This window comes from Lissotriton vulgaris, chromosome 7 (genome assembly GCF_964263255.1).
Source record: "Lissotriton vulgaris chromosome 7, aLisVul1.2, whole genome shotgun sequence".
Classification (NCBI taxonomy): domain Eukaryota; kingdom Metazoa; phylum Chordata; class Amphibia; order Caudata; family Salamandridae; genus Lissotriton; species Lissotriton vulgaris.
Genome location: NC_141695.1, coordinates 1,031,001,828 through 1,031,018,177, shown reverse-complemented (window position 1 = coordinate 1,031,018,177; position 16,350 = coordinate 1,031,001,828). Strand labels below are relative to the sequence as shown.

At 51.2% G+C, this 16,350-nt stretch overlaps 1 protein-coding gene across 3 annotated transcripts in view; it reads right to left on the bottom strand.

Annotated features, from left to right (window-relative positions):
- The window catches only part of ANKHD1 (ankyrin repeat and KH domain containing 1), a 1,478,908-nt gene that overhangs the window by 927,545 nt on the left and 535,013 nt on the right, over positions 1–16,350 (bottom strand). The window lies entirely within an intron of this gene.

Sequence of the window (16,350 nt, the reverse complement as noted above, 5' to 3'; positions counted from 1 at the left end):
ACCAGTTCATCCATAGAGCATTGTCTTTGGACAACAGGTGCGGATACCTGGCGGCAAAGCTTTGGCATTTTGCCTTTCTGGGTGTTGCGAACAGGTCTATGTGAGGGACTCCCCAGGCTTGAAAGTATGGGTGGAGAACTTGAGGGTGAAGTTCCCACTCGTGTATCTGATAGCTTTGCCTGCTGAGGGGATCCGCAATCTGATTGTTGACTCCAGGGAGATGTTCTGCTAAGAGATAAATGTTGTGGTACATCGTCCACCTCCAGATGTCTTGGGCTAAGTGGGACAGTTGGAGAGAGTGTGTTCCCCCCTGCTTCTGTATGTAATACATAGCAGTCATGTTGTCAGTTCGGACTAGTACAACTTTGCCAGAGAGGTGATCTTGAAAGGCTTTGAGCACTAGAAAGATTGCAATGAATTCTAAATGATTGATGTGAAGCAACCTTTGCTGTAGGCTCCCCCACCCTTGCACTGTGTGTTGTTGAAGATGAGATCCCCAGCCAGTAAGGGATATGTCTGCTTTTAACATGGTCTGTGGAATGGGGTCTATGAACGGCTGCCCTTTTGACAGGTTTTGTGTGTTCCACCACTGCGGAGAGCGGCCGCTTTCCAACACTAGATCAGTTAATAGACCCTGTGACTGGTTCCACTGAGTGGCTAAACACTCTTGAAGCAGACGCATGTGTAACCTGGCATGGGAAACGATCATGATGCAAGATGCAAGATGCAATCATTCCCAGCAGTTGCATAAGCACTTGAACCGGAAGTGACCGAGTGGGTTGAAATTTGAGAACGAGCTCCTGAATGTTTCGAAATCTGACAACATTGGGATACGTTAAAGCCTTTTGAGTATCTAGAGTGGCTCCTAGGTAACCCTGAACTTTGTTTGGCTGAAGATGTGATTTTAACACATTGACTGAGAACCCTAGCTGTTGAAGCAGCTGAATGGTTACTTAACCCCTTCGCTGCTGGGCCTTTTCCCCTCCTGTGCTGAGCCCTTTTTTGGCTATTTGGGGTAGTGCGCGCTTAGGCCCCTGTAACTTTTTGACCACATAAGCTATCCACGCCAAATTTGCGTCCTTTTCTTCCATCATGTGGATTCCAAAGGCGCCCAGGGTTTGTGGATTCCCTTGGAGGGGTCCCAGAAATTAACCAAAATATAGTGATTTTTTTGTTTTTTTCAGAAAAATGGGAAAAACGGGCTGCAAATGAAAGCCTCTGGGTTTTTCCCTGAAAATGGTATAAAAAAAGGGTTTGTGGGGCTGAAATCTCCGTTTTCTCAGCTTTCAGGGAATGACAGTCTTTTGTCAGGGAACCAACATTTTTCACACAGTTTTGGCATTTTTCTGGGACATAGCCTATTTTTGCTATTTTTAGAGCTTTCCACCTCCTTCCAATTAATGGTAGAAAAGAGTTTGAAAGCAATAATGGATCCTAGAAAGCTGTACATTTTCGGAAAGTAAACAAAATTCTGAATTCAGAAAGGGGTCATTTGTCTAAATCCATGAAGGATTCTTTATCGAAAGTAACAGTTAAATCTTGGAATAATAGAAAATGTGTTGAAAAAAACAGCCTTTTGTCTCAACGTTTTCACCTATAACATTTTCTAATCTTGACAGCTCTTGGAAAGCAATATACTGTTACATCCGTTAGACCTTCCTGGTTGTGGGGATATATAGGAGTTGTAGTTTCACCAAGAACCCAACGAACCCAGATCCAAAAACTGAGCAACAACTTGCAATGTTTTTTTTTCTTTTACTGGGTATAGAGCACTTTGTCTTAGAAAATGTATACATGGAAAAATCTGTATGAAAGACACCTATGTATTTCTGATTTGGGTACAAAATATAGAGTTCAGAAACAGTATATAATTGCACATTTTCAAAATTGGGAATACCCATACTAGCTTGAGAATTATTGGTCATTTTTCAAAAACATTTTTTTTTTTACACAATGTCTGTCATTGAAAGGGAGAAATGCTAGAAAGCTCATTAGGTAATAACAGTTGATTTACAAATCTGAATTACCCGAAGTCTCCCGATAAAAACGGTACCTCACTTGTGTGGGTCGGCCTTGTGCCTGCGATAGGAAACGGCGCAAAATGCAACGTGGTCACACCTCAATTTTGCAGTTACAAATTGACCCTTTTATGGCAAAGTGCCTACCTGTAGTTTTTGCACCCTAGCTCTGCCGGCAGCTAGGGAAACCTAGCAAACCTATACATTTTTGGAAAGTAGACACCCTGGGGAATTCAGGATGGGGTGACTCGACTGCCTACCACCAGGCTTTGTTACCCAGAATCCCTTGCAAAGCTAAAATTATGACAAAAAAAACACATTTTCCTCACATTTCTGTGGTGGAAAGTGCTGGAATCTGCGTGGATCAACAAACTTCCACCCACCCAGCGTTCCCCCAGGTCTCCCGAGAAAAATGGTACCTCACTTGCGTGGGTAGGCATAGTGGCTGCAACACGAAACAGCGCAAAACGCAACGCGGTTGCACCTCAATTTCCCAGTGAAATCTTGTGCTATTTGGACAAAGAGACTACCTTTTGTTTTTGAGTCCTGGCTCTGCCAGCACATAGGGAAACCTAGCAAACCTATACATTTTTGAAAACTAGACACCCAGGGGAATTCAGGATGGGGTGACTCGTCTGCCTACCCCCAGGTTTTGTTACCCAGAATCCCTTGCAAAGCTAAAATTATGACAAAAAAAACACATTTTCCTCACATTTCTGTGGTGGAAAGTGCTGGAATCTGCGTGGATCAACAAACTTCCACCCACCCAGCGTTCCCCCAGGTCTCCCGAGAAAAATGGTACCTCACTTGCGTGGGTAGGCATAGTGGCTGCGACACGAAACAGCTCAAAATGCAACGTGGTTGCACTTCAATTTCCCAGTGAAATCTTGTGCTATTTGGACAAAGAGACTACCTTTTGTTTTTGAGTCCTAGCTCTGCCAGCACATAGGGAAACCTAGCAAACCTATACATTTTTGAAAACTAGACACCCAGGGGAATTCAGGATGGGGTGACTCGTCTGCCTACCCCCAGGTTTTGTTACCCAGAATCCCTTGCAAAGCTAAAATTATGACAAAAAAAACACATTTTCCTCACATTTCTGTGGTGGAAAGTTCTGGAATCTGCGTGGATTAACAAATTTCCACCCACCCAGCGTTCCCCCAGGTCTCCCGAGAAAAATGGTACCTCACTTGCGTGGGTAGGCATAGTGGCTGCGACACGAAACAGCTCAAAACGCAACGTGGTTGCACTTCAATTTCCCAGTGAAATCTTGTGCTATTTGGACAAAGAGACTACCTTTTGTTTTTGCGTCCTAGCTCTGCCAGCACATAGGGAAACCTAGCAAACCTATACATTTTTGAAAACTAGACACCCAGGGGAATTCAGGATGGGGTGACTCGTCTGCCTACCCCCAGGTTTTGTTACCCAGAATCCCTTGCAAAGCTAAAATTATGACAAAAAAAACACATTTTCCTCACATTTCTGTGGTGGAAAGTGCTGGAATCTGCGTGGATCAACAAACTTCCACCCACCCAGCGTTCCCCCAGGTCTCCCGAGAAAAATGGTACCTCACTTGCGTGGGTAGGCATAGTGGCTGCGACACGAAACAGCTCAAAATGCAACGTGGTTGCACTTCAATTTCCCAGTGAAATCTTGTGCTATTTGGACAAAGAGACTACCTTTTGTTTTTGAGTCCTAGCTCTGCCAGCACATAGGGAAACCTAGCAAACCTATACATTTTTGAAAACTAGACACCCAGGGGAATTCAGGATGGGGTGACTCGTCTGCCTACCCCCAGGTTTTGTTACCCAGAATCCCTTGCAAAGCTAAAAAATTGGGAAAAAAAACGCATTTTCCTCACATTTCTGTGGTGGAAAGTTCCGGAATCTGCGTGGATCAACAAATTTCCACCCACCCAGCGTTCCCCCAGGTCTCCCGAGAAAAATGGTATCTCATTTTCCTGGGTAGGCATAGTGGCTGCGACAGGAAACAGTGCAAAACGCAACGTGGTCACAACTCAATTTTTCAGTGAAATTGTGCACGTTTTGGGCAAAGAGACTACCTTTTGTTTTTGAACCCTAGCTCTGCCGGCACCTAGGGAAACCTAGCAAACCTATACATTTTTGAAAAGTAGACACCCAGGGGAATTCAGGATGGGGTCACTCGACTGCCTACCCCCAGGTTCTCTTACCCAGAATCCCTTGCAAAGCTAAGAAATTGAAGAAAAAAAACGCATTTTCCTCACATTTCTGTGGTGGAAAGTTCCGGAATCTGCGTGGATCAACAAATTTCCACCCACCCAGCGTTCCCCCAGGTCTCCCGAGAAAAATGGTATCTCATTTGCCTGGGTAGGCATAGTGGCTGCGACAGGAAACAGTGCAAAACGCAACGTGGTCACAACTCAATTTTTCAGTGAAATTGTGCACGTTTTGGGAAAAGAGACTACCTTTTGTTTTTGAACCCTAGCTCTGCCGGCACCTAGGGAAACCTAGCAAACCTATACATTTTTGAAAAGTAGACACCCAGGGGAATTCAGGATGGGGTCACTCGACTGCCTACCCCCAGGTTCTCTTACCCAGAATCCCTTGCAAAGCTAAGAAATTGAAGAAAAAAAACGCATTTTCCTCACATTTCTGTGGTGGAAAGTTCCGGAATCTGCGTGGATCAACAAATTTCCACCCACCCAGCGTTCCCCCAGGTCTCGCGAGAAAAATGGTATCTCATTTGCCTGGGTAGGCATAGTGGCTGCGACAGGAAACAGTGCAAAACGCAACGTGGTCACAACTCAATTTTTCAGAGAAATTGTGCACGTTTTGGGAAAAGAGACTACCTTTTGTTTTTGAACCCTAGCTCTGCCGGCACCTAGGGAAACCTAGCAAACCTATACATTTTTGAAAAGTAGACACCCAGGGGAATTCAGGATGGGGTCACTCGACTGCCTACCCCCAGGTTCTCTTACTCAGAATCCCTTGCAAAGCTAAGAAATTGGAGAAAAAAAACGCATTTTCCTCACATTTCTGTGGTGGAAAGTTCCGGAATCTGCGTGGATCTAGAAATTTCCACCCACCCAGCGTTCCCCCAGGTCTCCCGATAAAAATGGTACCTCACTTGCGTGGGTAGGCATAGTGGCTGCGAAAGGAAATGGTTCAAATTGTACGGTGGTGAATTTACAATACCAAATTGCAAAACAACCTTGATTTTGGGGGGGGGGGCACCTGAGTTTTTGGCCCGGGGCTCGGTGGTATTCTTTGGAAAGTACAAAACCCAAACAGTTCTGAAAAGTAGACCCCCGGGGGAGTCCAGGGAGGTATGGCATGCGTGGGTCCCCGAACGTTTTCCTACCCAGAACACCTTGCAAACCTTAAAATTAGGTAAAATAATCACTTTTTCAAACTTTTTTGCGTGGAATCACCGTGCCGGCAAAAATGTCCTACCACCCAGCGCTCCCCTTGTTCTCCCGAGTAAAAGGATACCTCACTTGTGTGGGTGCCCCAAAGCAGAACAGGCCAAAAACGAATGTTGAAAAAAGTAGTATTTCAGTGTAACAAATTAAGCCCCCCTGCCTTAGTCACAGGCCTTTGGCCCACCCACACAAGTGAGGTATCATTTTACTCGGGAGAACAAGGGGAACGCAGGGTGGTAGGACATTTGTGCCGACACGGCGATCCCACGCAAAAATGTATGGAAAACTGTTTTTTTAACCTAAATTTGTGGTTTGCAGGGATTTCTGGGTAGGAAAACATTGGGGGACCCACGCATGCCATACCTCCCTGGACTCCCCCGGGTGTCTAGTTTTCAGAACTGTTTGGGTTTGGTAGTTTCCAAAGATGCCCGCCGAGCCCCGGTCCAAAAACTCAGTCCCCCCCCCCCAAAAAAGAAGGTAATCTTGCTATTGGTTATTGTAATGTCTCCACCGTACGATTTGGACCTTTTCCTGTTGCAGCCACTATGCCTACCCACGCAAGTGAGGTACCATTTTTATCGGGAGACCTGGGGGAACGCTGGGTGGGAGGAAATTTGTGTGAGCCCAGTGACGCCACGCTTTCCCACACAAAAAGAGTGTGTAAAAACTGATTTTTCCATCAAAAATTGAGGTTTGCAAGGGATTCTGGGTAAAGGAACGTTGGAGTATCCACGCAAGCCATACCTCCTTGGAAGCCCCCGGGTGTCTACTTTTCAGAAATGTGTGGGTTTGGTAGGTTTCCCGACATGGCCGTCTCGCACGGGGCCAAAAACCCAGGTAACCCCTCTTGCAAAAGCTGGTGGTATTGAATGTCAATCCCACCAGCTTTTGAAAGAGGGGTTACCTGGGTTTTTGGCCCCGTGCGAGACGGCCATGTAGGAAAACCTACCAAACCCACACATTTCTGAAAAGTAGACACCCGGGGGCTTCCAAGGAGGTATGGCTTGCGTGGATCCTCCAACGTTCCTTTACCCAGAATCCCTTGCAAACCTCAATTTTTGCAGAAAAAGTCAGTTTTTTCACACTTTTTTTGTGTGGGAAAGCGTGGCGTCACTGGGCTCACAGAAATTTCCTCCCACCCAGCGTTCCCCCAGGTCTCCCGATAAAAATGGTACCTCACTTGCGTGGGTAGGCATAGTGGCTGCGAAAGGAAATGGTTCAAATTGTACGGTGGTGAATTTACAATACCAAATTGCAAAACAACCTTGATTTTGGGGGGGGGGGGCACCTGAGTTTTTGGCCCGGGGCTCGGTGGTATTCTTTGGAAAGTACAAAACCCAAACAGTTCTGAAAAGTAGACCCCCGGGGGAGTCCAGGGAGGTATGGCATGCGTGGGTCCCCGAACGTTTTCCTACCCAGAACACCTTGCAAACCTTAAAATTAGGTAAAATAATCACTTTTTCAAACTTTTTTGCGTGGAATCACCGTGCCGGCAAAAATGTCCTACCACCCAGCGCTCCCCTTGTTCTCCCGAGTAAAAGGATACCTCACTTGTGTGGGTGCCCCAAAGCAGAACAGGCCAAAAACGAATGTTGAAAAAAGTAGTATTTCAGTGTAACAAATTAAGCCCCCCTGCCTTAGTCACAGGCCTTTGGCCCACCCACACAAGTGAGGTATCATTTTACTCGGGAGAACAAGGGGAACGCAGGGTGGTAAGACATTTGTGCCGACACGGCGATCCCACGCAAAAATGTATGGAAAACTGTGTTTTTTAACCTAAATTTGTGGTTTGCAGGGATTTCTGGGTAGGAAAACATTGGGGGACCCACGCATGCCATACCTCCCTGGACTCCCCCGGGTGTCTAGTTTTCAGAACTGTTTGGGTTTGGTAGTTTCCAAAGATGCCCGCCGAGCCCCGGTCCAAAAACTCAGTCCCCCCCCCAAAAAAAGAAGGTAATGTTGCTATTGGTTATTGTAATGTCTCCACCGTACGATTTGGACCGTTTCCTGTTGCAGCCACTATGCCTACCCACGCAAGTGAGGTACCATTTTTATCGGGAGACCTGGGGGAACGCTGGGTGGGAGGAAATTTGTGTGAGCCCAGTGACGCCACGCTTTCCCACGCATAAAAAGTGTGAAAAAACTGATTTTTCCAGCAAAAATTGAGGTTTGCAAGGGATTCTGGGTAAAGGAACGTTGGAGGATCCACGCAAGCCATACCTCCTTGGAAGCCCCCGGGTGTCTACTTTTCAGAAATGTATGGGTTTGGTAGGTTTCCCTAGATGGCCGTCTAGCACAGGGCCAAAAACCCAGGTAACCCCTCTTGCAAAAGCTGGTGGTACTGACATTCAATACCACCAGCTTTTGCAAGAGGGGTTCCCTGGGTTTTGGGCACCGTGCTAGACGGCCATCTAGGGAAACCTACCAAACCCACACATTTCTGAAAAGTAGACACCCGGGGGCTTCCAAGGAGGTATGGCATGCGTGGGTCCCCCAATGTTTTCCTACCCAGAACTCCTTGCAAACCTTAAAATTAGGTAAAAATATCACTTTTCCAAACTTTTTTGCGTGGGATCTCCGTGCCGGCAAAAATGTCCTACCACCCAGCGTTCCCCTTGTTCTCCCGAGTAAAAGGATACCTCACTTGTGTGGGTGCCCCAAAGCAGAACAGGCCAAAAATGAATTTTTAAAAAAGTAGCATGTAAGTTTTACAAGTTAAGCCCCCCTGCCTTAGTCACAGGCCTTTGGCCCACCCACCGCCAGCCGCGGACCCATCACATTACAACACTCACACCAGCATTCAGCGCCATTCAAGGGCCCATCACTTACGTATCTGCCACAGCAACTACACAAAATGATGGACTGGGTAGAGTGTCACTCAACTAGCAGTGTGTGTAGTGACCAACAGAAAGTTAGTACTCGCACACTGCCAGCCGAGCGCCAGTCCACCCACACCACCATCCAAGCACCAGACCATGCACACCGCCAGCCAAACACCACTCAGCGCACACCGACAGCCAAGTACCACTGCACACACACCGCCAGCCAAGCACCACTCCGTGCACAGACAGCAAAGTACCACTCCGTGCACAGACAGCAAAGTACCACTCCATGCACACCATCCAGCCAAGCGCCACTCCACACACACCGCCAGCCAAGCACCACTCCGTGCACAGACAGCCAAGTACCACTCAACACACACCACCAGCCAAGCGCCACTCCACACACACCGCCAGCCAAGCACCACTCCAAGCACACCGCCAGCCAAGCACCACTCCACGCACACCGCAAGCCAAGCGCCACTCCACACACACCGCCAGCCAAGCACCACTCCGTGCACAGACAGCCAAGCACCACTCCGTGCACAGACAGCAAAGTACCACTCCACGCACACCATCCAGCCAAGCGCCAGTCCACACACACCGCCAGCCAAGCACCACTCCGTGCACAGACAGCCAAGTACCACTCTACACACACCACCAGCCAAGCGCCACTCCACACACACCGCCAGCCAAGCACCACTCCACGCACACCGCCAGCCAAGCACCACTCCTCGCACACTGCAAGCAAAGCGCCACTCCACGCACACTGCAAGCCAAGCGCCACTCCACGCACACCGCAAGCCAAGCGCCACTCCGTGCACAGACAGCAAAGTACCACTCCACGAACACCATCCAGCCAAGCGCCACTCTACACACACCGCCAGCCAAGCGCCACTCCACACACACCACCAGCCAAGCGCCACTCCACACACACCACCAGCCAAGCGCCACTCCACACACACCGCCAGCCAAGCGCCACTCCACACACACCGCCAGCCAAGCACCACTCCACGCACACCGCCAGCCAAGCGCCACTCCACACACACCACCAGCCAAGCGCCACTCCACACACACACCACCAGCCAAGCGCCACTCCACACACACCACCAGCCAAGCGCCACTCCACACACACCACCAGCCAAGCGCCACTCCACACACACCACCAGCCAAGCGCCACACAACACACACCACCAGCCAAGCGCCACTCCACACACACCACCAGCCAAGCGCCACTCCACACACACCACCAGCCAAGCGCCACTCCACACACACCACCAGCCAAGCACCACTCCGTGCACAGACAGCCAAGCACCACTCCGTGCACAGACAGCCAAGCACCACTCCGTGCACAGACAGCAAAGTACCACTCCACGCACACCATCCAGCCAAGCGCCAGTCCACACACACCGCCAGCCAAGCACCACTCCGTGCACAGACAGCCAAGTACCACTCTACACACACCACCAGCCAAGCGCCACTCCACACACACCGCCAGCCAAGCACCACTCCACGCACACCGCCAGCCAAGCGCCACTCCACACACACCACCAGCCAAGCGCCACTCCACACACACCACCAGCCAAGCGCCACTCCACACACACCACCAGCCAAGCGCCACTCCACACACACCACCAGCCAAGCGCCACTCCACACACACCACCAGCCAAGCGCCACTCCACACACACCACCAGCCAAGCGCCACTCCACACACACCGCCAGCCAAGCACCACTCCACACACACCACCAGCCAAGCACCACTCAGCGCACACCGACAGCCAAGTACCACTCCACACACACCGCCAGCCAAGCACCACTCCACGCACACCGCAAGCCAAGCGCCACTCACCGCCAGCCAAGCACCGCTCCACGCACACCACCAGCCAAACGCCACTCCACACACACCGCCAGCCAAACACCACTCCACGCACACTGCAAGCCAAGCGCCACTCCACACACACCACCAGCCAAGCGCCACTCCGCACACACCACCAGCCAAGCGCCACTCCACACACACCGCCAGCCAAGCACCACTCCGTGCGTAGATAGCCAAGTACCCCTCCACGCACACCGCCAGCCAAACACCACTCAGCGCACACCGACAGCCAAGGGCCACTCCACACACACCGCCAGCCAAGCAACACTCCACGCACACTGCAAGCCAAGCGCCACTCCACGCACACTGCAAGCCAAGCGCCACTCCACGCACACCGCCAGCCAAGCACCACTCCACGCACACCGCCAGCCAAGCACCACTCCACGCACACTGCAAGCCAAGCGCCACTCCACGCACACCGCAAGCCAAGCGCCACTCCGTGCACAGACAGCAAAGTACCACTCCACGCACACCATCCAGCCAAGCGCCACTCTACACACACCGCCAGCCAAGCACCACTCCGTGCACAGACAGCCAAGTACCACTCCGTGCACACCATCCAGCCAAGCGCCACTCCACACACACCGCCAGCCAAGCACCACTCCACGCACACTGCAAGCCAAGCGCCACTCCACGCACACCGCAAGCCAAGCGCCACTCCACACACACCACCAGCCAAGCGCCACTCCACACACACCACCAGCCAAGCGCCACTCCACACACACCACCAGCCAAGCGCCACTCCACACACACCACCAGCCAAGCGCCACTCCACACACACCGCCAGCCAAGCACCACTCCGTGCACAGACAGCCAAGCACCACTCCGTGCACAGACAGCAAAGTACCACTCCACGCACACCATCCAGCCAAGCGCCAGTCCACACACACCGCCAGCCAAGCACCACTCCGTGCACAGACAGCCAAGTACCACTCTACACACACCACCAGCCAAGCGCCACTCCACACACACCGCCAGCCAAGCACCACTCCACGCACACCGCCAGCCAAGCGCCACTCCACGCACACCGCAAGCCAAGCGCCACTCCACACACACCACCAGCCAAGCGCCACTCCACACACACCACCAGCCAAGCGCCACTCCACACACACCACCAGCCAAGCGCCACTCCACACACACCACCAGCCAAGCGCCACTCCACACACACCGCCAGCCAAGCACCACTCCACACACACCACCAGCCAAGCACCACTCAGCGCACACCGACAGCCAAGTACCACTCCACACACACCGCCAGCCAAGCACCACTCCGTGCACAGACAGCAAAGTACCACTCAACGCACACCACCAGCCAAACGCCACTCCACACACACCGCCAGCCAAACACCACTCCACGCACACTGCAAGCCAAGCGCCACTCCACACACACCACCAGCCAAGCGCCACTCCACACACACCGCCAGCCAAGCACCACTCCGTGCGTAGATAGCCAAGTACCCCTCCACGCACACCGCCAGCCAAACACCACTCAGCGCACACCGACAGCCAAGGGCCACTCCACACACACCGCCAGCCAAGCACCACTCCACGCACACTGCAAGCCAAGCGCCACTCCACGCACACTGCAAGCCAAGCGCCACTCCATGCACACCGCCAGCCGAGCACCACTCCACGCACACTGCAAGCCAAGCGCCACTCCACACACACTACAAGCCAAGCGCCACTCCACGCACACTGCAAGCCAAGCGCCACTCCACGCACACCGCCAGCCAAGCACCACTCCACGCACACCGCCAGCCAAGCACCACTCCGTGCACAGACAGCCAAGTACCACTCCACGCACACCATCCAGCCAAACGCCACTCCACACACACCGCCAGCCAAGCACCACTCCGTGCACAGACAGCCAAGTACCACTCAACGCACACCACCAGCCAAGGGCCACTCCACACACACCGCCAGCCAAGCACCACTCCACGCACACCGCCAGCCAAGCGCCACTCCACGCACACTGCCAGCCAAGCACCACTCCGTGCACAGACAGCCAAGTACCACTCCACGCACACCATCCAGCCATGCGCACCTCCACACACACCGCCAGCCAAGCAGCACTCCGTGCACAGACAGCCAAGTACCACTCCACGCACACCATCCAGCCAAGCGCCACTCCACCAGCCAAACACCACTTCACGCACACTGCAAGCCAAGTGCCACTCCACACACACCGCCAGCCAAGCAGTACTTCTTGCCCAAGGGGTCGCTTCCTAAAAACTAAATTTAAATTCCCTGGTGCTAGTGGGTATTTTCTGCCCCCCCCCGGGGGCAAAAAGGCAAATAAAACGGGCCGATTTGCACCTAGGGTGGACAGAAAAACAAAAAACACAATCATGGCCACCTGGAAGCGACCCTTACCCAAGGGGTCGCTTCCCAAAAGAAACACAGTGCCCCAACAAATATCCCTGGTGCTAGTCGGAAATTTCTGCCCCCCCTGGGGGCAAAACGGCCGAAAAACAGGCTGATTTGCCCCCAGGGGGGGCAGAAAAACAAAAAGTTAAGTGTGAGGCCACCTGGAAGCAACCCTTGCCCAAGGGGTCGCTTCCTAAAAGCTAAAAACAAAATCCCTGGTGCTAGTGGGCATTTTCTGTCCCCCCCTGGGGGCAAAACGGCAAAAAAAATGGGCCGATTTTCCCCCAGGGGGGACAGAAAAACGTAAACAAAAAATATGGCCGCCATCTTGGCTCCAAAAAACAACCCTGGTGCTAGTGGGGAATTTCTGCCCCCCCTGGGGGCAAAACGGCCGAAAAAACGGGCCGATTTGCCCCCAGGGGGGGCAGAAAAACGAAAACATTATCACAGCCCGCCTGGAAGCGACCCTTGCCCAAGGGGTCGCTTCCTATAATCTAAAATTACATCCCTGGTGCTAGTGGGGGCATTTCCGGCGCACAATCGCGACGCTGTGCGCGATCGTGAGGCAGAAATGCCCTGCAAAGAGACATCAGGGGAGAGGAAAAACTCTTTCCTCTCCCCTGATGCCTCTTCGCTGCCCCAAACCCCCGCCAGACACTCTAATCTTACCTTTTCCCCAGACGCGCAGGAAGCAGATGGCTTCCCGAGCGCTGGGAATCCCTGATGATGTCAGCGCGCGCTGTGCGCGCTGACGTCATCAGGGATTCCCATGGGGGGGGGGGGGCGGGGGCGGCAGCGGAAGTTCTTCCGCTGCCGCCCCCAGCGAAATAACGAAGATCAGAGAACCTCGGGGGGAGCGCCAGCGCTTCCCCCGAGGGTGGGGCTCATGACGAGCTGGGCTCGTCATCAGCACACGACCACCGTGCACCATGACGAGCCCAGCTCGTCATCAGCATCGAAAGGGTTAAGTGTGGCTGCGACATTTCTGAGCCAGTCGTACAGATAGGGAAAGACATGTATACTTTGTCTTCTGAGATGCGCACCTACTACCGCCAGACATTTTGTGAAGACTCTGGGGGCAGTGGTGATTCCGAATGGGAAAACCTTGAATTGGTAGTGTTGACCTGCTACCACAAACCTGAGAAATTTGCAGTGAGCCGGATGGATTGGGATCTGAAAGTAGGCGACCTTTAAATCTAGTAGCAAAAGAGGCAGTATTTGTTGCAGGGTTACCATGTGGAAGTGGTCTGACTGTATGTAAAGGTTGAGTTCTCAGATCCAATATGGGTCTGAGAGAGCTGTCCTTTTTTTGGAATTAGAAAGCAAAAGGAGTACACGCCCGACCCTTGATGTTTACGGTGGTAAGGGCTCTATGGCTTGTTTTAGTAGCAGGGATTGTCCTTCCTGTTTTGAGAAGGTCTAGGTGATCCGGTGAAAGTCTGTGCGGCTTTGGGGAAATGTATGGAAGAGTGTTAATGAACTCTCAGGCAGCAACCAGAATGGATAATTAGGACAATCCACGTGTCTGTTGTTATTGACTGCCACTTTGTTAGACATTCTGACAGTGGTCCCCCCTACATGTGTTGAGTGGTCGGGGGAACTATGGGCAAGTCACTGTTTTGTATTGGATGGTGAGGTACGTGTATTGGACCCTCTACCTCTGCCCTTGCCGTTGTTTCCTCTGTAATTGCCTAAAAAAAAAACCTTGGAACCGGAGGGTTGATTATTGCCCTTATAGGTGGACGCAGTCTCTGTGGAAGTAGTTTTAGATCCTGCTGGGTAAAAGGAGCAACAAAAGAAGTGAAGTGTCTACCACCGGCCCAAAAAGGTGTTCCTTATCAAAAGGTGTGTTTAATATTGAGTTCTTACCCTCCGGTTTAAACCGAGATATGCGAAACCAGGCAGGTCTTCTTAAAAGAACACTGGTGTTTACCGCTCTGGTCGATGTATCAGCAGCATCTAGGGAACATCTAATTTGATTATTAGAAATTATGCACTTTGGATCGGTGTTCTTGAGGTAGAAATTGGATGAGTTGTTCCATTTCATCCCTGTGTGCGCGGTCATAACGTGCCAGCACCGCCTGTGTATTGGAAATACGCCAGAAGTTAGCAGCCTTGGAGGCTATTTTCCCTGATCAAGGAGTTTAGACTCTTTATATAGTGGTGGTGCATTGCAAATAATCTGGGAGTTTTCCCTTTTCTGTGCATTAGAAACTACTAGTGAATCTAATGGTAGTTGACCTTTTATGAAGACTGGATCTAATGGGGTAGGGTTGTATTTTTTTTTGTCAACCCTCGGAGTAAGGATACATGCTCTAACAGGATCCTTAAAAATGTTGTGTACATGTCTGGTCATGCCTTTTAACATGGGCAACATGTGTTGGTAGACTTTTGTGTGTTGTGTAGTGTCTCGTAAAGGAAGTCCTCTTCAAGGGATTCTCTATGTAGAGGGACTCTACATAGTAAGTAGCAGCTATATTTAACAAATCGACAAATCCTACACAGTCATCTGGTGGAGAGGGCCTGGTAGGGTGTATATCCGTGACATTGTCAATGGGAGAATCAGTATTATAGTCATCCCACAAGTTTCCAAGCTGATCGTCATCATTATTATCCCCATCCCCATCCCCCTCACCCTCACCCTGCTTGTCAGGTGTGTGTGGTGGCGAGTGCTCAGTGGAAGTTGGCACAGGTATAGTCTGGTGTAGAGAAAGTGAAGGAAGAGGAGGAGGGGAAGGATTTGTCCAGACTGTTCTCTTCTTCAATGGTATGTGGTATTCCTCTTCTGTAGTAGCACCTCTTTTTAAAGTCACTTTAGTGGTGATATGTCCAGTCATTGGGTGTATAACCAGAATTTTTTGGTTCAGGTCCTGTTTGTCTAGAGGATCGCCGAAAACATGTTTTTTTTGGTTACTTCGGCTTCTCCGTGTGTTTTGGCTCCGAATGTTTCGGTGCTGATGATTTCTTGGCCGGAGTTTTCGGATCCGAAGTTTGTTTCGGTGCGGACAGAGGTTGTTCGGTGCCAGACCTTTTCTTCAGCTACGAAGTCTTTGGCTCGGTGCCCGATTTGGCATGGAGCTTTTCGGAGCAGGAAGGCTTTTTACTATGCTTCGGTGCCGAGCCTGAAGGAGGAGCTTCAGAAGCTTGTTCTTGACGCCCACCGGGGCCCGAGGGAAGCCTTTGTCTTCGATGGAAATGGAAGGCGGGGCAAGGTAGGTACTGTACTCCTGGTACGCTGTACATGCGCGATGTCTTCATCCTCATTGGATCGGTCTCCGGTAACAAATAGGTCTTCCTGTTCCTCATCAGATACGATGGGCTCATCGCCTTCCTCCTCGTCCAATTAGGTCAGGAGAGGAACCTCTTTGTTGCCTCTGCATGTCACATTATTGGGCCAGACGATCACGAAGTCTTTTTTGGAGAGGAAAGCTCGGCACGCATCGCAGTGGTCTTCTCTGTGGTCGGGTGACAAACACAAATGGCACAACTTGTGTTAGTCGGTGCGCGGGTATTTCGCGAGACACCAAGGACAGAACTTGAAAGGAGTTAGTTCCATCGACTGCGAGTCGAATCAAGGGGCTAGGCCCAACGGCCTACCACAAGCTCTCCAATCGAAATTTTCGTTAGTAATCACGATCCGCAAAGAAAGGGGGACGCAAACGAAACAATATCGTCTAGTGTGAATGTGATACGTGCCGAGAAGGACCGAAGGATAGACTCCGAACTGGAGCACAGCGAGTTCTATCCGAACCCGATGGTGGAAAAAAACAATCTGAAGATGGAGTCTATGACCATGCGCACTATTACCTAAGGGAGTCCCCTACCTTGTGACTAGGGAAAACGTCTTCCAGTAAAACAAAGTGCAAA